Source organism: Sapajus apella, unplaced genomic scaffold (assembly GCF_009761245.1).
Source record: "Sapajus apella isolate SASKATOON/1434 unplaced genomic scaffold, GSC_monkey_1.0 scaffold62, whole genome shotgun sequence".
Classification (NCBI taxonomy): Eukaryota; Metazoa; Chordata; class Mammalia; order Primates; family Cebidae; genus Sapajus; species Sapajus apella.
The window spans coordinates 7,285,607-7,312,811 of NW_022437002.1; the positions used below are offsets into that span (position 1 = coordinate 7,285,607).

Below are 27,205 nucleotides of genomic sequence, written 5' to 3' on the forward strand. Positions count from 1 at the left end.
CAACCACAAATGTGAGATTTTATTTCTGGACTTTCAATTCTGTATGCCTGTTCTTGTGTCAGTACCACCCTGTTTTGATTACTGTAGCTTTGTAGTAGGTTTGAAATTAGGAAGGGTGAGTCCTCAACATTTTTTTTTCAAGATTGTTTCGCCTCTTTGGGGTGTGTTGAAATTTCGTATGAAATTTAGGATTTTTTTTTTTCCTATTTCTGAAAAAAGAGTTATTAGAATTTTGACAGGGATCAAATTGAATTTGTAAATCGAGGGTAGTATTGTCACCTTGACAGTGTTGAGTTTTCCAGTTTGTGATTATGGATGTCTTTCCATTTTTCTGGTCTTCTTTTATTTCTTTCAGGAATGTTTTGTACAAGTCTTTTAGTGTACACTTCTTGTGCTTCCTTGGTTAAATTTATTCTCAAGTATCAATCAGTACAGGTATTGATCGACTTACCACCTGTGCAACTTACGACCATTCGACTTAACGACCACAATCGCTAGCCACGACTGCTCCGCGTCTGGCAGCGCAAACGTTGCCCAGCTGGGCGTACGACAGTGTGGACCAGCTTCCGGCAGCACTACCATCTCTGCATGCACCATTTCAACTGTACATATAGCCTACTCAACTTATGACCAAATCGTGTTACGACCGGTCCACAGTCCTAACCGTGGTCGTAAGTCGAGCACTAGCTGTATAATCTACTACATTAGTAGAATGAAGGAAAAAAAGAACTCATTATAGTCTGTCCTTTGTATCTGTGGGTTCCACATCTGCAGATTCAACAAACTGCAGATCAAAAATATTTGGAAAAAAACAAAAACAATAAAAGGTAATACAAATTTATTCCTGAATCAAGGACCAAAGGGGGGAAAAATACAGAATTTAAAAATATAGTATAACAGCTATTTGCATAGTATTTGCATTGTATTAGGTGTTATAAGTCATCTAGAGATGATTTAAATTGTATAGGAGGAAATGTGTAGGTTACATGCAAATACTATATATAAGGGGCTTGAGCATTCAAGGAGTTTGGTATCTTTTGTGGGGTCCTGGATCCAGTTCCCCACAGATACTGAGGAATAACTACATCATCTCAGTTGATGCAGAGAAAGCATTAAAGAGAAACTAACGGCCGGGAGAGGTGGCTCACGCCTGTAATCCAGCACTTTGGGAGGCTGCGGCGGGCGGATCATGTGAGGTTGGGGGTTTGAGACCAGCTTGACCAACATGGAGAAACCGCATCTCTACAAAAAAAAAAAAAAAAAAAAAGGAAGAAAAACTAACATCATTTCAATTATAAAAATACTTTAATAAGTTAGGAATAGAGGGGAGTTTCCTCAACATGATAAAAGCTACCCATGAAAAATCATCACCTACATCATACTCAGTAGTGAAAGACTGAGAGGTTTTATCCTAAGATCAGGAACAAGATGAGGATGCCTTCCTTTGCCATGTCTGTTCAATGTAGTATTAGAAGTTCTAGCCAGAAGTTAAGCAAGAAAAAGGAAATAAAAAGCATTCAAATTGGAAAGGAAGAAGTAAAACTATCTGTGTTTAAAGGTGACATAATCTTATATGTGGAAAACACTAAAATTACGCCAAAAAAACCTGTGCAAATTAGTCAGAAATCCAGCAAAGTTGCAGGTTACAGCATAAACACAAAAATCAGTTGCATTTCTGTATACTAAATGAACAATCCCCAAAGGATATTTAAGAAAACAATTTCATTTACATTACTGTCAAGAATTTAAAAATACTGAAACACCTGTATCACTTTGACTTAACTCCAGTAGGCCTTGAAAGACTCCTCTCTGGCCAAAAAAATATAACCAGGCTCATCTATACATGTACTACCTCAGACTTGGAATTAACCCATTTTGCAAGAAGCCTCAGTACCTTTCACTGGAAAATGGTATCTGGAGACCACAGGCTGAACTCAGACAAGCTTTTTGAAGTTAGAATCTTTCTGAGATTGTATCAGTTACTTATTTCCCATTCACTCCTGAGCCTTCCTGCCTCTGCCTCTATTATTTTTAAAGATACAGGATCTTACTCTGTTGGCCAGGCTGGAATGCAGTGGCATGATCATGGCTCACTGAAGCCTTGACCTCCTGGGCTCAAGTGATTCTCCCACCTCAGCCACCTGAGTAGCTGGGAACACAGGCACATGCCCCCATGCCTGGCTACTTAAATTTTTTTTTTTTTTTTTTGTAGAGACAGGGTCTCCCTATATTGTCCAGGCTGGTCTTGAACTCTTGGGCTCAAGCATTTCTCCACCTCTGTCTTCCAAAGATTATAAGGGTGAACCACCCTGCCTGCTGCCTGGCCCTAGCTTATCTTTCTGTTTTGGCACTGAAATTCTTCTCTTTAAGAACACTGAGGCTGGGCACGGTGGCTGATGCCTGTAATTCTAGCACTTTGGGAGGCTGAGGCGGGTGGATCACAAGGTCAGGAGTTCAAGGACAGCCTGACCAATATGGTGAAACCCCATTTCTACTAAAAATACAAAAATTAGCCAGGTGTGGTGGTGTGTGTTGTAGTCTCAGCTACTCAGGAGGCTGTGGCAGAAGAAACCCTTGAATCCGGTAGGCGGAGGTTGCAGTGAGACGAGATCATGCTCCTGCCCTCCAGCCTGGGCGACAAAGCGAGAGTCTCTCAAAAAAAAAAAAAAAAAAACCACAACACTGAAATGATCTAATAATCGCCAAATCTAATGGATGCTTTTCAGAGATCATTTTATTTGACCTTTCTTTCTTTTTTTCTTTTTCGAGATGGAGTCTTGCTTTGTCACCAGGTTGGAGTGCAGTGGCATGATCTTGTCTCACTGCCACCTCCGCCTCCCGGATTCAAGGACTTCTGCCTGAGCTTCCCAAGTAGCTGGAATTACAGGCACATACCACCACGACTGGCTAATTTTCATATTTTCAGTACAGATAGGGTTTCACCATATTGGCCAGGCTCTTCTCGAACTCCTGACCTCGTGATCCACCCGCCTCGGCCTCCCAAAGTGCTGGGATTACAGGCATGAGCCACCGTGCCTGGCATTATTTGACCTTTCTTAGACCTTTATTTGATCTTTCTTATTTCTGTTGCTCTTCCTTCCTCAGCTTTTCCCTTGTTTTGTGAGATGGCATTCTCATAGTTCTCCTCTTGAATTGCTCTTTTTGCATGCTCAATAAGTTATTCCCTCAGCTTGTATCTTCTTGGGCAATCTCTTCTACAGTAGTAGTTTTACTTATTATTTAAAAAAAAAATTTTTTTTTAGAGATGGGATCTTGCTGTATTGCCCAGGCTGGCCTTGAACTCCTGGCCTCAAGTAATCCTCCTGCCTTGGCCTCCCAAAGTGCTGGGATTATAGGCATCAGCCATGAGCTTATAGTAGTAGTTTTAGCATCTACACATTAAGTACATTATGTGATTTTCATTTTACTTCTTTGCTTCTGTTTTTGTCTTTAAAACTCAAAATCTCATTTTTTGCTGTCACACAAATATTGCAAGTTCACTATGTCTACAGCTGAACTCTTTTTTTTTTTCCAAGATGGGGTTACACCATGTTGGTCAGGCTGGTCTTGAACTCCCGACCTCAGGTACTCCGCCTGCCTTGGCCTCCAAAGTGCTTGGATTACAGGCGTGAGCCACCATGCCTGGCCTACAGCTGAACTCTTACCTCCTCCTTCCCTGCCAGTTACTTGTTCACACACCTAGTGCTCTCCCTTCTCAACTTATTATTTTTTCTATTTATTTATTTATTGACAATCTTGCTATGTTGCCCAGGATGGAATGCAGTGGCAAGATCATAGCTTTCTGTTATTCTTCATATATTATCTCTGTTAGTTATTGGCTTCTAGTTATCCAAGTTAGGAACCTGAGAGTCATCTTTTGTTTCTTTCCTTTCCCTTACTATTTAGTTTTAATTGCTAAGTCTTGTTGATACTACATCAGATATGATTTTAAAAACCTTTTGGATTTTCTATTGCCACCACCTTAGTTCTGGTACTCATTTTGAATGTTTTGTCTTTTGACTTTCCTTGCTTTTAGAATTCTTCTTTTCCTACTCCCTTTTTTTTTTTTTTTTTTTTTTCATTTCAGATAATTTATTTGACTATTTCTTTTTTTTACTTGCTGGACTGTCCAAAACTTCAGTCTTGCCTTTTCCACCTTCAGAATTGGGAAGCTTAATGTTATCTATGGTGACTTCAGATGGGATGCTGTCATCTTCATCCTCTGATTCTGAACTGTTCTCTGAACTGTCTTGTGAACTTTCTTCTGAACTGTCCGCTTCTTTTGAATCCGACTGATTCATCTCAAACAAAGCCACATCCATTTGTATAACTTTGCCATGAGTCCCATCAACGTTTTCAATATTGAAACGACCAGGTGGTGCAGCTGCCATTTCTTTTCTCAGCTTTTCATTTGCCTGTGCCATCTGTGGGAGAAAGGTCTGTACCTGATCCAATAAGGGACTCCTTTCTATCCGAACTGTTTGAAGAGTGGAGGTCTTTCTGGACTTAGGTTGGGGGTTGATGAGCAACCTGTCCCATATACCTCTGCGGTCGTCGCTTCCTGCAGTCAGCAGCTCCCTGGACACTGGGCCCCCGAGCAGTCCCGGCTGGGCGACGAACAACTAGGGCTAGCCTGAGGATTTCCATGGACCTCCATGCTTCCCCCAAGCCTCCGAAGCCTCCCCACTCCCTTCTTGACTGTTTCCTCTACCCCATTCATTTTTACACATTGGAGACAGATTTTTCTTCTAAAATGAAAATATGTTTATCTCTAAAGTAACAAGTTGGTTCCCTTAGTATTATTCCAATTCTCCAAGGTGGTTACTGGTCACAGTTTTTGCCTGTGGCAAAAGGCAGCTTGCCTTACAGCTCTGACCCCTATCAAAAATTTACTTTTTCTGGCCGGGCGCGGTGCCTCAAGCCTGTAATCCCAGCACTTTGGGAGGCCGAGGCGGGTGGATCACAAGGTCAAGAGATCGAGACCATCCTGGTCAACACGGTGAAACCCTGTCTCTACTAAAACTACAAAAAATTAGCTGGGCATGGTGGTGCGTGCCTGTAATCCCAGCTACTCAGGAGGTTGAAGCAGGAGAATTGCCTGAACCCAGGAGGCGGAGGTTGCGGTGAGCCGAGATGGCGCCATTGCACTCCAGCCTGGGTAACAAGAGTGAAACTCCGTCTCAAAAAAAAAAAAAAAAAAAAAATTTACTTTTTCTTTGTGGGAGAGTTTCTTTCTGATTATCTTTGCTACTATCATACTAGCTTTGGTAGAGGCCCTGCTTGTGCCCCCAGCCTCTGACAACAGAATCTTTGCCCAATTCTACCCAGCATGGCTGAGACCAGGCTGTGATTATTTTAAAACAATACTTTATTAAAAGCTTAGTATAGGGAATTGCAGAACAAATATGTATGCATTCATGTCTGTATTATGTGTGACTCATCTAGGAGAAATAGGCAGCGTCTACTTGCTGAGCTTTCAGTTGTCTCATGGTGAGCAGAAGGTGTCTTTTCTTGGAAACTTGGAAGAGGTTATAATCTGAGGGAAATAACTTATTTTTTTCCCTTTCTTCCAAGGATCTTACTTCATGACCTGTAATTTGTATCCTGGCTGACTAACATTGGGAATATCAGTTCACTTTAAGAGATTGAGTCTCCTTCCTGCACAGATTTATCGTTACTCTGTCTCCAGTAGAACAAATAGACCGTTAGTATTGGAGAGATTCATTCATTGAACAAATATTCAGGACATGTGTCAGTCATGGTTCAAAGTGCTGGAAAAGAATAATAAACAAGAAAGTTAAGATTTGTGCTAGTCGTGGGGGCAAGATAGAAAATAAAAAAGAAATAGAGAAAATTAGTTTAGGTAGTGAAGAAAACAAGACAGCATAAGATAATGTGATAGTAATTGGGGCAGGAAGAATAGATACTTCTCTGAGCATGTTGGTTTTTATGTATGCTCTAAAGAGTATGATATCTTTAAAAGACTCTTGACTGACGTGTATGAGATGAACTTCAGGGAGCAAGATGGGAAACAGAGGGTCAGTTAGGAAGCTATTGATGTAATTCAGGTAATCATTGGAGTAGGGTGTAGATGGTGATAATTGGTTGGGATATTTTGGTATTTTGGCATATTGGTTGGGATATATTTTGGAGATACAGTTAATAGTACTTGTTGATGAATGTAGGGAAATAAGACCACTGACGCCTAGGTAGCAGGGTCAGCACCAAATAGTTGGTGACACCATTAATTGAGAGGGAAAACTGGGGAACGAATACACAGGGGTCAGGATGAAGGAGGAAACTATTTTTTTTTTTTTTTTTTACTGAGATCGAGTTTCACTCTTGTTGCCCAGGCTGGAGTGCAGTGGTGTGATCTTGGCTCACCACAACCTCCGCCTCCCAGGTTCAAGCGATTCTCCTGCCTCAGCCTCCCGAGTAGCTGGGATTACAGGTATGTGTCACCATGCCCAGCTAATTTTTGTATTTTTAGTAGAGACAGGGTTTCTTCATGTTGGTCAGGCTGGTCTCGAACTCCCGACCTCAGGTGAACTGCCTGCCTCAGCCTCCCAAAGTGCTGGGATTACAGGCATAAGCCACCTCGCTCTGCCAGGAGGAAGTTTTTATTTCCTTACTTCAGATCACTTTACTGATTTAAAAAATTGCTAATGAGGCCGGGCTCGGTGGCTCAAGCCTGTAATCCCAGCACTTTGGGAGACCGAGGCGGGTGGATCATGAGGTCAAGAGATCGAAACTATCCTGGCCAACATGGTGAAACACTGTCTGTACTAAAAATACAAAAAAATTAGCTGGGCTTGGTGGCGTGTGCCTGTAGTCCCAGTTACTCGGGAGGCTGAGGCAGGAGAATTGCTTGAACCCAGGAGGCAGAGGTTGCAGTGAGCCGAGATTGTGCCACTGCAGTCCAGCCTGGTGCCTGGTGACAGAGTGAGACTTTTGTCTAAAAAAAAAAAAAAAAAAAAAAAATTGCTAATGATTACCTAACATTTACAGTGTAGTCTAAATCAGGGGTTTTCAACGTTTGCACTGTTGGCATTGTGGGCCAGGTAATTCTTTGTTGTGGGGGTGTTGTCTTGTGCATTGTGGAATATTCAGCTGCATACTTAACCCGTTGTCAACTAAGATGCCAGTAGCACTGCCCCACTAGTTGTGGTAACTAAAAATGTCTGCAGACATTACCAATATCTTTTGGGGAACAAAATTGCCCCTGGTTGAATACCACTGGTTCAGATACTTTTATTATATATCCAAAGACCTTTTTAGATTATTCTATTTTATGTATAGTAGCTGCTTTTCATACCATTCACTTATATAAATTCTGATAATATATCATAGTGATTGACTTGCCAGTTTTCTTTTTTTCTTTTTCTTTGAGATGGAGTCTCACTCTTTTGCTCAGGCTGGAGTGCAGAGGCACAATCTCAATTCACTGTAACCTCTGGCTCCCAGGCTCAAATGATTCTCCCACCTCAGCCTCCAGAGTAGCTGAGATTACAGACGTGCACCATGATGCCCAGCTAATTTTTATACTTTTAGTAGAGACCGGGTTTTTCCACGTTGGCCTGCTCTTGAACTTCTGACCTCAAGTGATCTACCCACCTTGGCCTCCCAAAGTGTTGGGATTACAGGCATGAGCCATCTTGCCTGGCCTGACTTGCCAATTTTCTTGTTTGTTTTTTTTTTTGTCCCTCTCCTTTTTTTTTTTTTTCAATTTTCTTGTTTTTTAAAAATCATATTTTGTTCAGCTATAACTATTAATAGTACTTACGCTTAGCATATTTCTTTCCAGGATATTTCTGTGCAGGTGTATCTTTTTACATGATTAACATTACATGTTAGTCTGTTATACATAAAGAAATAAAATCTGTTTGCTGATTTTATTTACTTATTTATTTATTGTTTTTAGAGACAGGATCCGGCTCTGTCACCCAGGCTGGAGTGCAGTGGTGCAATCATAGGTCACTGTGGCCTTGAACTCTTTAGCTCAAGGGATCCTGCCACCTCTCCAATAGCTAGGGCTACAGGCATATGCCACCATGCCTGGCTTATTATTTTTTATTTTTTGTAGTGATGAGGGTCTTGCTGTGTTGCCCAGGCTGGTCTTGAACTCCTGGCCTCAAGGAGTCCTCCTGCCTTGGCCTTTCAAAATGTTGGGATTACAGGAATGAGTCACCATGCCTGGCCAGGTGAAAATGATAGTATAATTCTGAATATACAAAACACAATTGAATTGTGCAATTTAAATTGGTGAGTTATGTGACATATGAATTCTATCTCAAAAAAGCTGTTATTTTTAAAAAAGAAGCTAAACCAAATAGCAGTATATGTAGTTTTTGTCAGTAGCTCTAGTTCTCTAGAAATTAAATCACTGGTTTATCTTTTTTTTTTTTTTTTTTTTTTTTTTTAAGATGGGGTTTCACCATGTTGGTCAGGCTGGTCCCGAACTCCTGACCTCAGGTGATCCGCCCACCTCAGCCTCCCAAAGTGCTGGGATTACAGGTGTGAGCCACCGCACCCGGCTAAATCACTGGTTTAGGCATATGATAAATGTTTTTGAAATAAGGTTTATTGAGGTATATAGAGTAAAATTCATCCTTTTATTGTACAGTTCTATAATATTTGACAAATGCATATAGTGGTATAACTGGCATTATAATCAAGATGCAGTACATTTTTATCACCGCCCAAATTCTTTTATGCCCTTTATATCTAGACTTCCCCCCTCCTCTGTCTCTAGCGGTCAGTCATCTGTTTTATAGTCTATAGTTTTCCCTTTTGAGTAAATCATGTTAATCATACTTTACAGTGTGTAGCCTTTGAGTTTGGCTTTTTTTCACTTAGCATTATGTGTTTGAGATTTATCCGTGTTGCATGTGCCTTGCTGACTAGTTCATGGTATAGATGTACTGAGTTTGGTGATTCATCAGTTGTAATATATTTGTGTTGTTTCTAGTTTTTGGTAATTATGAATAAAATCACTATAAACATTTGCCTATAGGTTTTTAAAAAATATGCTTTTTTTTTTTTTTTTTTTTCGAGTCAAGGTCTTACTTTGTGGTCCAGGCTAGAGTACAGTGGTCTGGTATGATCTCAGCTCACTGTAACCTCTGCATCTGGGGCTCAGGTGATCATCCTACCTCAGTGTCCGAGTATCAGGGATTACAGGCATGCACTACCATGCCTCTCTAATTTTTCTATTTTTGGTAGAGATGGAGTTTCTCCCTGTTGCCCAGGCTGGTCTCCAACTCCTGGGCTCAAGTGATCCACCCGCCCTGGCCTCCCAATGTGCTGGGATTGCAGGTGTGAGCCACTGCGCCTGGCCAAATATATACTGTATTTTTTTTTTTTTTAGGCCGAGTTTTGCTCTTGTCTCCCAAGCTGCAGTGGTGCGATCTCAGCTCACTACAACCTCCGTCTCCCAGATTCATGTGATTCTCCTGCCTCAGCCTCCTGAGTAGCTGGGATTACAGGCGCGTGCCCCCACATCTGGCTAATTTTTTGTGTGTTTTTAGTAAATACAGGGTTTCCTCATGTTGGTCAGGCTGGTCTCAAGCTCCTGACCTCAGGTGATCCACTTGCCTCAGCCTCCCAAAGTGCTGGGATTACAGACGTGAGCCACTGTGCCTGGCTTATACTGTATTTTTAACAAGAGTACACTACCTTTAACAGTGTGCTATTAGAAAGAAAATTTAAAGGAAGGTATTTCATTCCCACAAAGAATTAATAAAAGGAAAAGGCTTATGTTGCCCCTAATTTCTTCATGTACATATTTGTTCAAATTTAACTCTTTCCACAATGAATTTGAGGCAGTTTACAAAAAGATATATATGAGTAAAAGAAATAAGGGCCACGACAAAGGAAAGTACGGATAATTCTAATGTGATGGATCAGAGAATATGATTAGTTAAGTATGTTCCTTTTTTAAATGGAGAGAACATTACTGCATCAGCAAAGAAACAACATTTTCTAGCCCTGATTCTAAAAGTAATTTCAGATGTGATTCTTCTCTGAGTAATGTCTTCAGTAATGTTTTCTTTTTAACAGAAAAATACAGCCTGAATTAGCTGGGCATGGTGGCGTGTGCCTGTAATCCCAGCTACTCAGGGGGCTGGGGCAGGAGAATTGCCTGAACCCAGGAGGCGGAGGTTGCGGTGAGCCGAGATCGCGCCATTGCACTCCAGCCTGGGTAACAAGAGCGAAACTCCGTCCCAAAAAAAAAAAAAAAAAAGAAAAATACAGCCTGAATTTCCTGTCTACAGGTGTTTACATAAACATGTTTTCATTTTTCTTGGGTAAATAGGTATAGGATTACTGGATCATATAAATACTGTATGTCTTCTTACATTGTGTTTTGAGAGTTCTTTATACATTTTGGATACACATCCTTTATTAATGTTTTGAAAATATTTTCTCCCAGTTTATGGCTTGTCTTCACTTTCTTTTTTTGCAGAAACAGGGTGCCAGATCTTGCTTTATTGCCCAGGCTGGCCTCATACTTCTGGCCTGAAGTGATCTTCCCACATCAGCTTCATTTTCTTAAGTGTTTTTCAAAGAGCAGAAGTTTTTTATTTTGATAAAGTCTACTTTCTCAATTTTTTTTTATGGATTATGCTTTTTGTGTCATATTCAACTTCTGTGCCTTTTAGCATTTTATTCCTTCTGTCTCCAGATGTCTTTCTACCTGTTCTTCCTTAAAGAACCAGCTTTTTCTTTCGTTTCCCCTTTGTCTCCAGACATAGCTGTAGTTATTATCAATAATAGTAATGGTAGTGATTTTTTTTTTTAAAGACAGGGTTTCACTCTTGTTGCCCAGGCTGGAGTGCAGTGGCACAAACTTGGCTCATTGCAACTTCTGCCTCCTGGGTTCAAGTGATTCTCCTGCTTCAGCCTCTCAGGTAGCTGGGATTATAGGTGTCTACCACCAGTCTCGGCTGGTTTTTATATTTTTAGTAGAGACGTGTTTCACTTTGTGTTGGCCAGGCTGGTCTTCAACTCCTGACCTCAGGTGATCCACCTGCTTTGGCCTCCCAAAGTTATAGGCATGAGCCACCAGGCCTGGCCGTGATTGTTACTATTTAGCAGGCCCATTTTACACCATATTCCCCCTTTGATACTGTAGTATTTTTATTTGAGTCGTGCAAATAAGGACTATTCTAAAGTTAGTTGGGAACTGAAGCCCTAGTTAGAGGTTGAGGCAAGTGAATATACATGCAGATATTCAGGCATACAAATTTAATTTTGTAGAAATCAGTGGATAGATAGCATCAGAAGACCTAAGAGAAAGCATATCTTGGTTTAGTCTTTTGTTTTAGTTTTAGAGACAGGGTCTTTGTATGTTGCCCAGTCTGGAATGCAGTAGGTATTCACTGGTGTGACCCCACTACTGATCAGCATGGGAGTTTTGAACTGCTCCATTTCTGACCTGAGCCAGTTCACTTCTCCTTAAGTAACCTGGTGGTCCCCTGCACTTGGGAGATTACTGTACTGATGTCTAACGTGCAGACACCCAGTTGGCATAGCTAGCAGACTATATCCCAGAACTCCTGGGCTCAAGTGATCCTCCTGACTCAGCCTCCCGAGTAGCTGGGACTATGGGCATATGCCATGTTGCGCAGTGGTTTGTTTGTTTTGAGACAGAGTCTTAGTGTCACCCAGCCTGGAGTGCAGTGGCATGGTATCAGGTAGCTGCAACCTCCACCTCCTGGATTCAAGCAATTCTCCTGCCTCACCCTTCCGAGTAGCTGGGATTACAGGTGCCTGCCACCATGCCTGGCTAATTTTTTTGTATTTTTAGTAGAGATGGGGTTTCACCATGTTAGCCAGGCTGACCTCGAACTCCTGACCTCAGGTGATCCACCTGTCTTGGCCTCCCAAAGTGCTGGGATTACAGGTGTGAGCCACTGTGCCTTGCAGTTTAGTTGTTTTTAATTAATAATGTGCTTTAGAAACACCAAGGGAGTTTCCTCCCACCCCACCCCACCCACCTTTACAGTATGAAAATGCCCAGGCCCCATCTATTCTAGACCTTCTGAAATAGAACATAAGGGAGAAGATGAAGTATTGTAGCGTAGGTACTGCTAACATAATAGAATTGTGTCTGTGATACCATTAACATGGGTTTTTTTGTTTGTTTGTTTTTGTTTGAGACAGGTTCTTGCTCTGTCACCCAGGTTGGAGTATGGTGGCATGATCATGGCTTTCTATAGCCTCTAACCCCTGGGCTCAAGTGACCCTCCCACCTCAGTCTCCTGAGTAACTGGGACTACAGGCACATGCTACCATGCTTGGCTTATTTTCCTGTTTTTTTTTTTTTTTTTTAGAGACAAGGTTTTCCTATGTTACCTAGGCTGGTCTCAAAGCCATGGTCTCAAATGATCCTCTTCCCTTAGCCTCCCAAAGTGCTGGGTCTACAGGCATGAGCCACCATATCCCGCCATTAACATGGTTGTTTTTTTTTTTTTTTTGAGATGGGATCTCACTCTTGCCCAGGCTGGAGTGCAGTGGCAGGATCTCAGCTCACTGCAACGTCTGCCTCCCGGGTTCAAGCAATTCTGCCTCAGCCTCCTGAGTAGCTGAGATTACAGGCACGCACTACCACACCTGGCTAGTTTTTGTATTTTTAGTAGAGACGATGTTTCACCATTTGGTCAGGTTGGTCTCAAAACTCCTGACCTCAGGCGATCCACCTGCCTCGGCCTCCCAAAGTGCTAGGATTACAGGCATGAGCCACCGTGCCTGGCTGTTGTTTTTTATTTTCCTAATGGATAAAATGGAAATGCAGATAGTATCTAATTCTGTTTCAGTGGGTTTCAATAGGTTAGTGCACATGAAATAGCTAGCATATACTAGGTGGTAATTTCTTGAAGCAAAGGAGGAGGAGTGGAAGTCAAGGGTAGTGTTACGGGAGCCCTGGAGATCAATGCTAGGAAGTAGGAATAAACATTACTCTTTTTTAGCCTTCCATTCTGTAGAACACTTGAATTATTTAAGAATCAAAATATTTGCTCCCATTATCTTCGGTCTTTTTGTTTTCTTGAAATAGACTGTGGCAATTTCAGAAGTTCTCAGTTCCAGCATATCTTAATACTCTCCTTGCTTCTTTATATGATCTTTATATGCTATTTTCATAAACTATGTGTAAACTCTGGGACTTGATAAAAATAAAGTGGTATATCATGTTCCTGGATGGAAAAAAAATATAAAAATATGTGTTCCGTGACATTAATCTTATTTCATTAAATATCCCAGTGGGGGTTTAAAAAATTATTCTATTTGATGATAGAGGGGGAGTATAATATTTGAAAGGCAAGACAGTTTTGAATTAGAGGAATTATGAAGGCAGAGGGCAGTAGGAGAATACAGACCTTTGCTCTATAGTAGAATCTTAAGTATGATACTGGTATGGGAATATGGAAACTGTTACAAATAAACAGATTAATATTTATGTAACAGTAGAGTATATAGATCATTCATGTTTGGATGGTCTACTGGCCATTTTGGGGAAAAAATAAAGTTAGATCTCTTTCTTATTCCAAATGTCAATACATATCCTATTTGGATTCAATATATACAACTCTCTCTGGCCTCATAATTTTAGCCCGTGCTGTTCCTTCTACCTGGAATATTCCTCCTATCAGATTTAATATATGAATATAAGATTTAGATTCAATATATGAATATAAGAAAATGAAACTGTTAAAGTACTGAAAGAAAATGTAGATGAGTATCTTGGGATGAGGAATGCCTTTCCAAGCATAAACAAAAATATTAATTCAAAAGAATGAGATTTGCCTACATTGAAGAATTATCACATTTAAAAAAGGTAAATGTCTTTGAAATATCAAAGAGAACTGACTTTTCAGAACAAGGTATTGAACAGATAAAAATAATAGATAACCACTTCAGGAATAATTTTAGATTCCACTGCGCTCCACATCCCTAATTCCATTCACCATTCATGCTTTCATTCAACAAGTGTTTGAGTGCCTATTATGTATGAGGAACCACAGTAGGTACAAAGGATACATAATGAATAAAATGGAGCAAATCTGTGCCCTATGGAGTTTACATTCCAAGAATAGGGGTGGGATAACTGCTAAACAAATAATTAATGTAGAACATTTTAAATAAAACATTTCTATAGAGGAAGATAAAGCAGACAATAGAGATACAGTATACTTTGGTGGAAGGGGTATTGCAGTTCTGAACAGTGGCAATTAAGCAAAGATCTGAAGGAAATGAGAAGCCATGCAGATATCTGATAGGAGGAATATTCCAGGTAGAAGGAACAGGATGGGCTAAGATTATGAGGCCAGAGAGTGTTGTATATGTTTTGTGAACAGCAGAGAGGCAGCATAGAGGCCGTAGCTGAACATGAGTGAGCAAGGTGGTGAATAACAGGAGATGAGATCAGGGGAATAACAGGGTGTAGATTATGTAGGGACTTTTAGGGTCAGATAGTTGTGGGGGCTGTTCTGTACATTGTAGGACATTTAGGCATCCCTGGTTTCTATCCACTAGATTTCAACAGCACCCCCAAGTTGTGACAACCAAAATTGCCTCCAGACATTGCCAGATTTTCTAGATTTGGGAAGCAAAATAGCCCTGGTTGAAAACCACAGCTCTGCTAAATGGTTGCCTATTCCTTTGGGGAAGACTTGGAGGAAGATTTATGGTATATACTTACAGTAATGGTGCAGAGTCCTTCCTCAAGGGGACCCAGTCTGTCCTCAGTCAAGAGTCTCTGGCTGGGCCTGTGAATTGACTAGGTTTGGAAACTGGGCAAATATCCATGACTTGGATTGTGATGACTCAAGTTGGGTTTTGGCCACCAGATTTAGACATTTTTCTGTTATGTAGATTAAACTGCCCATCTATTTCATTCCTAGGAACATCGTGATCAATTAGCCACTGCCAAAGATCCCTGCTGGCCAAAACATTCTGATTACCGGTATGTCCCTGCTGTCCTTATCTTTGGGGTTAAATATTGCCATTTGGCCTCTGCTACTTTGGTATCCCATTATCCTTGGTGAATTCAAGGAGCCCATCTCAATAGTGGCATGTTCTACAGTTATCCCTGACCTTCAAAGGAGAACAGCCACAGAGCTTTTCAAGGATATCAGTGTTCCCCTTACTAACAGAATGCCTCCTGGGCCTTCTCAGAGAATGTAGTTCGGTGGTAGGTGTGCAGTTTGCAGAGGATGAATCCACTTTAGAATTCCCTCTTCCAGTTAATGCCAGTGAAGTCTTCTATCTCAAACTCATTAAATGTAGGCTATTGTTGAATCTGAGTTTCAGTCAGCAACCAAGGAAGCCATTAGAGATACCTCCAGCTACATAAGCTAACATATTCAATTCAGAATCTGTATTATGTACATCTCATATCAGTAAATTCTAACCACCTTAGTGTAAAATATCCTGAGACTCTGTTTTCAGATGTCTCCCAGATTCCTGCTTTTATATATTAGCAAAATCTTGGAATTTTTTAGCCTGTAAAGCTGTTTCCTATTGGGTCATTGTGTGTACCTGTCCGATACAACATGCTGAGATTTGACCCTAGTTATGGTTCTAGTGACTGGGTTACCTGTGGTTGGTTTTGAGGAGATTGAATGTCCTCATGTAGTAGATCTGCTGCACGTAAGGATTTCACGTGATTTTCCAGCAAAAGAAGGCTGCTATTTTTAGATACAGAGGGCAGATGGAAATTTGAAATTTTCAGTTTCATTCTGATACAACCAGATATTCCCATTTGAAGTTTCAAGGTCCTATTATTTTCCAGTAATTGCTCTTACTTGTTCTTTTCTTTTCTTCCCCCACCCCCCCCGGCCCCTGAGATGAGTTTCACTCTTATTGCCCAGGATGGAGTGCAATGGCACGATCTCTGCTTACTGCAACCTCCACCTCCCGGGTTCAGGCGATTTTCCTGCCTCAGCGTCCTGAGCATCTGGGATTACAGGTGTACACCACCATGCCTGGCTAATTTTGTATTTTTTGTAGAGACGGGGTTTCACCATGTTGGTCAGGCTGGTCTCAAACTCCTGGCCTCAGTTGATCCACCTGCCCCAGCATCCCAAAGTGCCAGGATTACAGGTGTGAGCCACTGCTCCTGGCCTGCTCTTACTTTTTCTTTTCTTTTTGAAATAAAGTCTTGCTCTGTCTGCTGTTATTTCCACACAATTAACTTGGCGAGACTGAATTCAACTAATTTTGTAATTCAGCAGTTTGCACAATTAAATTTTGCATTTGATTTTCATCCATATCAACCTGTGGTTATAAGAATTAAGATTATTAAAATTAGATCACAAAATTTAGCCAGGCATGGTGGCATACACCTGTAGTACCAGTTACTCAGGAGGCGGAGATGGGAGGATGGCTTGATGATGAGATGGGAGGCAGAAATTGCAGTAAGCCGAGATCACGCCACTGCACTCCAGCCTGGGTACCTGTCACAAAAAAAGAAAAAAAAATTTAAGGTTGTCATGAAAGGTCTCTGTTTCCTTGACTGTGACTTGAGCTGACTTAATGGACCTGAACTTGTTATTTTCTTCAGAAATGCACAAGAGCACTTAGAGAATTCATCTCACATAACAGACTTTGTAGCCATCATTACTGCTTTACTAGTTAAGTACAACAGCCATTTGAGTTCCCAAGGTACTTGCTTTAGTTGGCATTTCATCATCACCAACCACAAGGGACAGCTTGGTTAACTATGATGCCCCTGCATATGTGGGATTATTACCAAGCTAGTTCTTGCTTGAGTCCTATACTGAAGCCCAAGGATACAGTGAAAACCAGTTCTGAATCCCATCTTTGTGTGTCTGTCTCCTATGGCTACTGCCACTACTAATCCTGTATCAGTCAGAGGACAGAAACCACACAGTAATTTGAATATGGAAAGTTTAACATAAAGAATTATTTACCATTAATGGGGAATTAACTCTTTAAGGCATAAAGAGAACACTAAAGATACAAAATAACAGTAGAGAGAGCAGCCACGACCTCTAGGTCTGAGGCAGAGTAGCAAGGATGGAATAAATCTGGATGATGGCCAGGCCACCAACTACAAGGCTGAGATTCAGATTTTGTTGGAGAAGGTGTGGTCCACTGGATGCTGGAAACATTTGAGGTGCTGAAGGCTTTTGCCCCTCTGGGGTGCCAATAAAAGTCAGTAGGATGGTGAGACCCTCATCTGTATGAAAAATAAAAAAATTAACTAGACATACTGGTGTGGACCTATGGTCCCAGCTACTTGGGAGGCTGAGGTGGAGGGATTGCTTGAGCCCAGGAGGTCGAGGCTACAGTGTACACTCACTGTGTTTGCACCACTGCACTCCAGCCTGGGCAACAGTGCTCCTTAAACTTGCTGGGTAGCTGCTCTCTGGAGTGCTCATAAAACTTGTCAGCAAACTAGTCATGAGTGTATGCGTGTGTCACTGAGACTTGCTGTGGAGTTGGTCCCTGGGAGGGCTATTAGGAGTCTTGCACAACGCACACTTCCACTGGAGCAAGCAAGCAAGCTAGAGAACAGTGTAACGGGAAGAGTAAAGCCCCTTCCTTCTAGAGTATTCCTCCAGTGCCATCTACTGACAAAGGTTAACATTGTGCCAGCTGGCAAAGGGGAAAGTTTTACAGGGTCCATCTCCATTACGTAAAGCAGGGCAGAGAAGAGTGCGTTTGGAGTTGAGATGGAATCTGGTAAGCACCCACATAGTTACACTGCCATACTCTTCATTCCTCAGAGAGTTTTCATATGGTGTCATTTTGAATTCTCTGTTTCTGAAAAACTATTTGCCTTCAGTTTTGAAAGTTTTTTTTTTTTTTTTTAAGAAACAGAGTCCCAGGTTAGACTCAAATTCTTGAGCTCAGGTGATCCTCCCGCCCCAGCCTCTTGAGTAGCTGGGATTACAGGTATGCACTGCCACACCTGGTGTAGTTTTGAAAGATATTTTTGTAAAATTTTGAAATCTAGGTTGACATTTTCCCTTACTTTCAGTACTTTAAAGATGTTGCTCCTATACTGTCTGGATTGCATCGTTACCAATGGAAGGTATCTAGGTTCTCAGCATCTTGAACAAAGAATTGGACAAAATGCACAAACAAAGCAGGGAAAGAATGAAGCAAAAAAAGCAGAGATTTGTGGAAAATGAAAGTACACTTCACAGTGTGGAGCGGGTTGGAGTGTAGGGGCTCAAGGGTCCCATTATATAATTTTCTGGGGTTTAAATACTCTCTAGAGGTTTCCCATTGGTTACTTGGTGTATACCCTATGGAAATGAAGTAGTCGCCCCCAATGAGAGGCTGAAGTTACAAATATCACCCTATGTGAGCCTCTGGTTGCAGAAAGCAACCAATCAGAGGCTGAAGTGAAGTCACAAAGTTACACTCCTATACAAACGTCTGATTGGTGGCACAACCAACAGAAATACCTTCAATTTTCCATCTGCCGCATAGAAAAAAAGGGGAGTTTGCGTCTGGTCCTTTTGTTACTTAGGTGTGGAAATTTGGGATTTTCCTTTTGATTTAGCTCTGGAAAATCGGTGTGAATTGGCCTTAGGTTCCTGCCTCCAGACCCTACTTTCCTGCTTCAGCATTGCTTTTGTGAATCTACTCTTCTTATTTTTGTTCCTTTGGAAATAATATTTTTCCTGTAGCTGCATTTAAGAATTCTCTATCACTTCTTATCAGCAATTTGATTATGCCTTGGTATGGTTTATGTCAAACTTCTGCACAGACTTCATTGAGCATTCTGACTCTATGAGTATACAGTTTTCATAAAATTGGGAATTTTTTTTTTTTTGAGATAAAGTTTTGCTCTTGTCGAAGCTGGAGAGCAATGGCACTATCTTAGCTCACTGCAACCTCTGCCTCCTGGGTTCAAGGGATTCTCCTGCCTCAGCCTCCCGAATAGCTGGGATTACAGGTGTGTGCCACCAAGCCTGGATTAATTTTTTTTTTTTTTTTTGTATTTTTAGTAGAAAACGGGGATTTACCATGTTAGCCAAGCTGGTCTTGAACTCCTGACCTCAAGTGATCTGCCTGCCTTGGCCTCCCAAAGTGCTGAGATTAGAGGCGTGAGCCACTTCGCCCAGCCAAAATTGGGAAGTTTTGGTCATTATATTTTCAAAATCTTTTTCTGTCTTCTCCCTACCATATTTATTGACTCCAGTTACATGTACATTATATCACTTGATGTTCCATAGCTCACTACTTTTCTGTAACTTTTTTTCTCTTTTTATTTTGGATTGTTCCATTTGCTGTGTGTTCTAATTCACTAATCATCTGCCATGTATAATTTTCTGTTAGTTCCATTCTGTGTAATTGTCATCTTAGACATTGGGTTTTTCATCTCTTAAGTTCAGTTTGGGTCCTTTATATTTATATATATATCTGTGTGTCTCCTTAGTATGTTTATGCTTTCACCTCTACCTTCTTGCATGTGTGGAATATATTTATAATAGCTCTTTTAATGTTCTTGTCTACTAGTTTTTATCATTTGTATCATTTCTGGATCTGTTTCTGTTGATTAACCTTTCTCATTATAAATTGGCTATTCTTGCATCTTTGCATGCTTGGTAGCTTTTGATTGGATGCTAGATATTGTGGCCTCTACCTGCTTGAGTGCAAGGCTTAAAAAAAAATTCTCTTAGCTATTCTCAAGCTTTGTTTTGGGATACAGTAAAGTTACTAGAAACAGATATTTTTGGTCCCCTGTATCCCCATTTAAAATAAATAAATAAGATAAACAGATCTTTTTAAGGCTTACTTTTAATCTTTGTTAGATGGCACCAGAATACCTTATTGGGGAAAACTAATTTTATCCTACTGCTGATTTAGTACCCTATTGAATATTTGATGCCCCACGTGATACCCCGTGTGTTAGAATGACTTAATGTTGTCATGTGTTAGAAGGTCTTTTCCTGAATTAGTTGCTTTAATTTAAAAAAAAAAAAAAAAAAAAAAAAAAAAAAAAAAAGAAGGTCTTTTCCTTCTGGGCCAGGCACGGTGGCTCATGCCTATAACCCCAGCACAAGGCAGGCAAAAAGTCTTTTCCTGCTGGCTAATGGGGCATGAACTATTTCAGGCCTTGTATAAGTTCTAGGAATTGTTCTGCCCTCTTTCTTTCCTTTTCTTTCTTTTTTCTTTCTTCTTCCCTCCCCTCCCCTCCCCTCCCTTCCCCTCTTCCTTCTTCTATCCCCTCCCCTCCCCTCCCTTCCCCTCCTGTAGTGGCATGTTCTTGGCTTACCTCAACCTCTGCCTGCTGGGTTCAAGTGAGTCTCCTGCCTCAGCCTCCTGAGTAGCTGGGATTACAGGCATGCGCCACCATGCCCGGCTAATTTTGTATTTTTAGTAGAGATGGGGTTTCACCTTGTTGGTCAGGCTGGTCTCAAACTCCCTACCTCAGGTAATTCGCCTGCCTCGGCCCCTCAAAGTGCTGGGATTACAGGCGTGAGCCACTGGGCCCAGCCAGCATCCTTTAAGCTGGATTCATAGTTTAAGGTTTAAATCTGTAGACATTTCTAAGCCCTGCTTTAAATGCATCCCCAAACTCTTGGTAAATTGTGTTTTCATTATCATTCAGTTTAAAATATTTACTGAGTTTTCTCTGATTCATTTTTCTACTTACTTTGCCATACAGTTTCCTTTTTCTTTTTCTTTTTCTTTTTTTTGGGACGGAGTTTCGCTCTTGTTATCCAGGCTAGAGTGCAATGGCGTGATCTCGCTCACCGCAACCTCCGCCTCCTGGGTTCAGGCAATTCTCCGCCTCAGCCTCCTGAGCAGCTGGGATTACAGGCACGCGCCACCAGGCCCAGCTAATGTTTTGTATTTTTAGTAGAGACGGGGTTTCACCATGTTGACCAGGATGGTCTCGATCTCTTGACCTCGTGATCCACCTGCCTCGGCCTCCCAAAATGCTGGGATTACAGGCGTGAGCCACCACGCCCGGCTGCCATACAGTTTCTTTAGAAGTATGCTTAATTTCTAAATTTTGGTATTGTAATTATCTTGTTTTTTAGTGATTTTAAATTTAATACTGCTGAAATCAGAGAATATATTTTGTTATTTTAATTATTTGATTTTTTTTCTTTGAGACAGGATCTGGCTCTCTTGTCCAGGCTGGGGTGCAATGGCTCAATCTAACTTACTGCAACCTCTGCCTCCTCGATTCAAACCATCCTCCTACCTCAGCCTCCTAAGAGTAGCTGGGACTCCAGGTGTGTGCCATCATGCCTGCATAAGTATTTTTTTTATTTTTTATTTTTTATAGATATGGGGTTTTACCATGTTGCCGAGGCTGGTCCCCAACTTGTGGCCTCAAGCACTCTTCCCACCTTAGCCTCCCAAAGTGATGGGATTACAGGTGTGAGCCACCACATCAAGCCTCAATTATTTGATTTTTATTGATGCTCTTTTTTTTTTATGGTCCAGCATATAGTATATCTTGGTGCCCCCACAAGTAAACTTTTTTTTTAAAGTTTAATGTTTTTGAAGTACATACCATAGTTATTTGGTGTAGTGTTTTTATAAATATCAGTTGGGTCAAGTTGTTTGATAGGGCTGTTAAAATCTTCTGTGTCTTGTTTTGTCTTGTTGGAACAACTGACAAAACTATAAATCTGTAGTCACAGTTGGAGATTTTTACTTATTCCTTTAGCTCTGTTTTTTGCTTCATATATTTTGAAGTTGTATTGTTAGTTGCTTCACATGTAGAGTTATGTCTTGTTGATGATAATATTTAGTGACTTGATTTTCTTTATTAAAAAAATTTTTTTTTTCTCAAGTGATCCTGTCTTCCTCAGCCTGCCAAAGTGTTGGAATGACAGGCATGGGCCACCATGCTCTGCCGAGTGACTCTATTCTTGTCATGTCTTCTCTTCGAATTTTTTTTTCATCTTGAGTGAAAAAAAAAGAGACAGTGTCTTGCCCTGTCACCCAGGCTGGAGTGCAGCCTCGAACTCTTGGGCTCAAGCAATCCTCCCATTTCAGCCTCCCAAGTAACTGGAACTGCAGGTACACACCACCATGATTAGCTGATTTTTCTTATTTTTTTGTAGTGATGGGGTCTTTTTTGCTTTGTTGCCCATGCTGGTCTCCAACTCCTGGCCTCAAGTAATTCTCCTTCCTTTGCCTCCCAAAGTGTTGGCATTACAGTTGTGAGCCACTGTGCTGGGTGCATACTCTCTCTTTAAGCCTACTATATTTGAGATTGATGTGGTTATATTTAATATCACTTTTTTTATGCTTAGTGTTTGGATTGATAGGTGTTACCCTTCCCACCCTTTGACTTTCAATCTGTGTCTCTTTTGTGGGTCTTGCTTTTTTCTCCAGTCTGACGGTTTGTAATTGTGTTGATTTCTTTTAGATTTAATGTAGTAATTACATAGTTGGATGTAAGTCTTCTGTCTTCTTATTATTGTTTTATTGATGCCATTTGTTCTTTATTCTTGCCTTTTTGTAGGTAGACTGCATTTTTTTACTGTTCTATTTTGAGTATTTAGATATATTCCTTTGTATTTAGAGTTTATTATAAAGGTTACAGCATGCATCTTTAAGTTATCTTTAAAAATTATATCACTTATAGAACCTGTAAAATAGTGTATTTCATTTATATCTCTCCCTTCCTTTTTCCCCACCATATTTTAGGAACTTGTCTTATATTTTCCTTCTGTGAATGCTTAAGTATCAGTATGGTGTCGTAAATCCGTTAATCAGTATGTCATGATCCATTGTTACCAGTATTCATTTTAATACTCGAGCTATCCTGTATTCAGCCAGTGGGAGCCCCTCAAACCTATCTTTTTGTTTCGTTTCACTTTATTTTTTTAAAATATCCGTTAGTTTTTTTGTCTTTCCTTACCTTTTAACACAATAAGATGTTCAAAAGCGATCTTTTAAATTCTTTAATCACATTATAGCTCTACTTAAGATTTGTTAGTGGCCTTCCACTAACCATATAATAAAGTTCAAAATAATTCAAGGTTGGGCATATGTGGTCCCAATTATATATCTAGTCTTATGTCTTGTCTCTTTTTACACCTATCCTCCATTTCTTCTGTTGTGGACTCCTCCACTAAAGCTTTCTTACCTTTTCGTATAGCAAATGCATTTTTTTCTAATCTAATGGATACCTTTTAAATTTATAGACTAGGTTAAGTCACTGTTAATTAAATTCCATAGCATTTTCTCCTTCCCCATGATAGCATTCATCCATATAATTCTATGTATAATATTTGTATTTCCTGATAAACTATGAAAGAGTACAGAAATGCTTCATTTTCATATCTGTTTTAACATAGCTTTAATGTAAACCAGCACAGTTTGTGCCTGATTTGTATCAGGCAAATGTGCAATAAATAATGGTTGACTAACTGACTGAACTGGGCATGTTAACTCTCTGAATGTCCTTGGGTGATTTCTTTTTCCTCATCTCTAAAATGAGAGGTCTCTGTTAATACCAAATGATCTTTAAAATTACTTTAATCTTTTGAATTTTTAGTAGTATTATTTAGTAGGAATAATAAACTAACTGAATTTGAGCATAAAAGTCCACATTAGAAAGCTTTCAGGGTATGAATGCAGTGCAGAAACTTCTGTACCTTGGTACAGAGTCTGGCTCTGATATCACATGGGTACTCTTGGACAAACAGAATTTACTTAGAAGGTAAATGATGTTTTTCTGTGTATCTGCAAACACATGTAGTACTTTTTTTTTTTGAGATGGAATCTCCTTGTCACCCAGGCTGGAGGGCAGTGGCTCAATCTTGGCCTACTGCGACCTCTACCTCCTGGGTCCAAGCTATTCTCCTGCCTTAGCCTCCTGAGTAGCTGGTACTACAGGCATGTGTCACCACACCTGGCCAATTTTTGTATCTTTAGTAGGAATGGGGTTTCGCCATGTTGTCCAAGCTGGTTTCATACTCCTGACCTCAGGTGATCCACCTGCCTCAGCCTCTCATAGTGCTGGGATTACAGGCATGAGCCACTACACCTGACCATAGTACTTAAAGTCAGTTTATTCACTTAACAGTATGTGTAGAGTGCCTACCATGTGCCACACAAATGAAATACAATGGTATATACAAAATGTCTTATCATATGCTAGGTGCCTCAGAAATAGGAGTTGATTCATTGAGAAATTTCAGACATTTAGGTACAATGTCTCATAATTTGGTGTTTGAGCTGGTCTAGAACCTGGTCGCCTGAAGTAGTCTACTTTAGTGTTCTGCTTGAAGTGCTAGAATCAAAATGAGTTTTTGTAGTTAAGAGTGGCTTATAAGACAGGGTGTGATGGCTCACACCTGTAATCCCAGCTCTTTGGGAGGCTAAGGGGGATGAATCATTTGAGCTCAGGAGATCAAAACCAGCCTGGGCAACGTGGCAAAACCCCATCTCTACCCAAAATACAAAAATTAGCTGGGCATAGTGGTGCATGCCTGTAGTCCCAGCTACTCAGGAGGCTGAGGTGGGAGATTTGCTTGAGCTTGGGGGACGGAGGTTGTAGTACGTTGAGATCATGCTCTGCACTCCAGCCTGGGTGACAGAGTGAGAGACCCAGTCTGAAAAAACAAAACAAAGAAAGTGGTTGATAAAAGGAAATTTTTTGCTTTTGGAAGATTCATGCAAAACAATAATACCAAATAATTGACATAGTAAGTTAAAAGATTAGAGCAGACAGCCTTGTTTGAAAGAGGAAAAGTGGTGTGAGTGACAGAAAACAGAAGACATATTAGAATGGTATGTGAATTTGGGGAGAAATGGTGGATGGGTTTGAGAGAAGTTCTGTAGTACAGATGGCTTCCTGACTAAATATGAATTCCAGCTAATTGAATCTGAGAAATGAAACAAGATAACTTAATTGTTGACATTTTATAATATTAATTATATAATTTTGGTTATACATGGTACAAGTTTGGGGATCTTTATGAAAATTTTTTAAATAAGTTTTATTCTTTGAATGCATTTTTGTAAATTTAGCTTATTTCTTTGATATAGACGGAAATGTTTTTCTTATTTAAGAATAGCTTTATGTTTGCATTATTTATTCAACAAATACATATTTGTCCTTTAAATTGTGCTGGGCATTGCCTTAGATTTATTCCTTAGTCTGGTAAGGAAAGGATATAATTGTTTTAGGTAATTGAGCAATAAAGAATTTCATTAGTCAAAATAATTTGGTCTAATATTTGGCTTTGTACTGATCTTTTATGTGTGTGTAATGATTATATATTCTGAAAGGGGAGTTTACACATAAGAAACTCTAGGTTATTCTGTCTTTATCTCTTTAGAAGCATTGTAATTGTTTTGTTAGTAAATTTGTAGGGATGGGTTGAGGAAGGCAGTTGTCTGCCATTGTAATTACACTATATTTGAGGTCTCAAAATACTTCACAGTGATTGCTTGAGCCCAGGACCTCGAGGCTGCAGTGAGCTATGATTGTACCATAGTAGTCCAGCCTCGCCAACAGAGCAAGACTCTGTCTTTAAAAAAAACCAAAAACAAAAAGCCAACAAAAACCCTCTGCTTTAGAATGTTCTGATTTATTAACTTTTCAAATAATTATATGAGAGAATTATACTTAAGAGACTTAAGTCTCTTAAGAAACTTAGGTATTTTGTGTTTTTTTATTTGTTTTTTTTGAGATGGAGTTTCACTCTTGTCACCTAGGCTGGAGTGCCATGGTGCAATCTCAGCCCACTGCAACCTCTACCTCCTGAGTTCAAGCGATTCTCCTGCCTCAGCCTCCCGAGTAACTGGGATTACAGGCTCCTACTACCGTGCCTGGCTAATGTTTGTATTTTTTTAGTAGAGATGGGGTTTCACCATGTTGGCCAGGCTGGTCTTGAATTCCTGACCTCAAGTGGTCTGCCTGCCTCGGCCTCCCTCCACCTTGCCTGGCTAATTTTGTCTTTTTAGTAGAGACAGGGTTTTACCATGTTGGCCAGGCTGTTCTTGAACTCCTTACCTCAGGTGATCTGTCTGCTTTGGCCTCTCAAAGTGCTAGGATTACAGGTATGAGCCACCACCCCCATCCCCTTTTTTCTTTTTTTAATTCACAAGAGTATGAAAATCTATAAAATTCCTTTTTGACATTTGGTGCATAGTTGATTGAATTTTAAACACACACATAGATTTTTATGTTGTAAGTTGTCATATATGTATATGTTGAAATCGCTGTAATAATTTTTACATTGCACTGTTAAACACAGGTTAAATAACCGAATAATAAAACAATAGTCTGTATGTAGAAATAGTTATGTTTAGATGTTTATTTCTGTTGCTCTTCATTTTCAATTTTCTACATTTTCTTCTGATGTTATTTCACTTTTGTATGAGAGCCTTTCTTTTTCTTTTTCCTTTTTTTTTGGAGATGAGGTTTCAGTCTGTCACCCAGGCTGATGTGCAGTGGTGATCCTAGCTCACAGCAGCCTCAAACCCTGGGCTGAGGTGATCCTCCTGCCTTGGCCTCCCAAATTGCTGGGATTACAGGCATGAGCCACCATGCTCTGCCTGTTTTTCTACTTTCTTTTTGCATCCATGCTTCTGATGGAAAGTCTGCAGTTGTAAGTAATATGTTGTTTGTCTCTGTTTAAAGACTTTTTTTGTTGTTAAGTTTTCGCAGTTTGATTATGAGTGTCTTGGTGTAGATATCTTTGGGTTTTCCTGTTTAACATTTGCTTAGCTTCTTGAATCTGCAGATATCTATCTGTGTTTCATCAAATTTGGGAAGTTTTCAGCCATTAGTTCTTCAGATATTTTTTCTGCTCTGCAGTCTTTCTCCTCTGCTTCTGGAACTCTGATGCCATACATATTGTACCTCTTCATACCTTTCTTTTATAGTGATAAAATATACATAACATAAAATTTTCCATTTCACCATTTTTAGGTATATAGTTCAGTGGCATTAAATACATTCACATTGTTGTGCTGCTGTTACCACCATCCATCTCCAGAACCCTCTGCCTTACTCTTTTAAAAGTTTGCGTAGAATTTCATGTGTGATCTATCTTAATGAATTAACCATTTCCCTGCAGTGGGATTTTTAGGTACTTTTTTATTGTTGTAAATTATGTGGCAGCAAAGGTCTATCTTAAGTATTTATTTTCTCTCTTTCTTTCTTTTTTCTTTTCTCCTTTCTTTCTCTCTATTTTTCTTTCTTTCTCTCTCTCTCTCTCTCTTTCTTTCTTTCTTTCTT

At 40.1% G+C, this 27,205-nt stretch overlaps 1 protein-coding gene and 1 pseudogene across 7 annotated transcripts in view; one reads left to right on the forward strand and one right to left on the reverse strand.

The window, feature by feature from the left end:
* The window catches only part of ZMYM4 (zinc finger MYM-type containing 4), a 155,614-nt gene that overhangs the window by 17,388 nt on the left and 111,021 nt on the right, over positions 1-27,205 (forward strand). For 2 of the 6 annotated variants that reach the window (XM_032246898.1, XM_032246901.1), the window contains exon 2: positions 14,904-14,965. The exons of the other annotated variants lie outside the window; for them this stretch is intronic. The gene's annotated coding sequence lies outside the window, so the exon portion shown is untranslated. The remainder of the gene's footprint in view (positions 1-14,903; positions 14,966-27,205) is intronic. 6 annotated transcript variants of the gene reach the window in all.
* Positions 4,058-4,672, reverse strand: LOC116529262 (annotated as a pseudogene). The gene has a single exon (XR_004259439.1). The product of XR_004259439.1 is annotated as an uncharacterized protein C12orf45 pseudogene (transcript).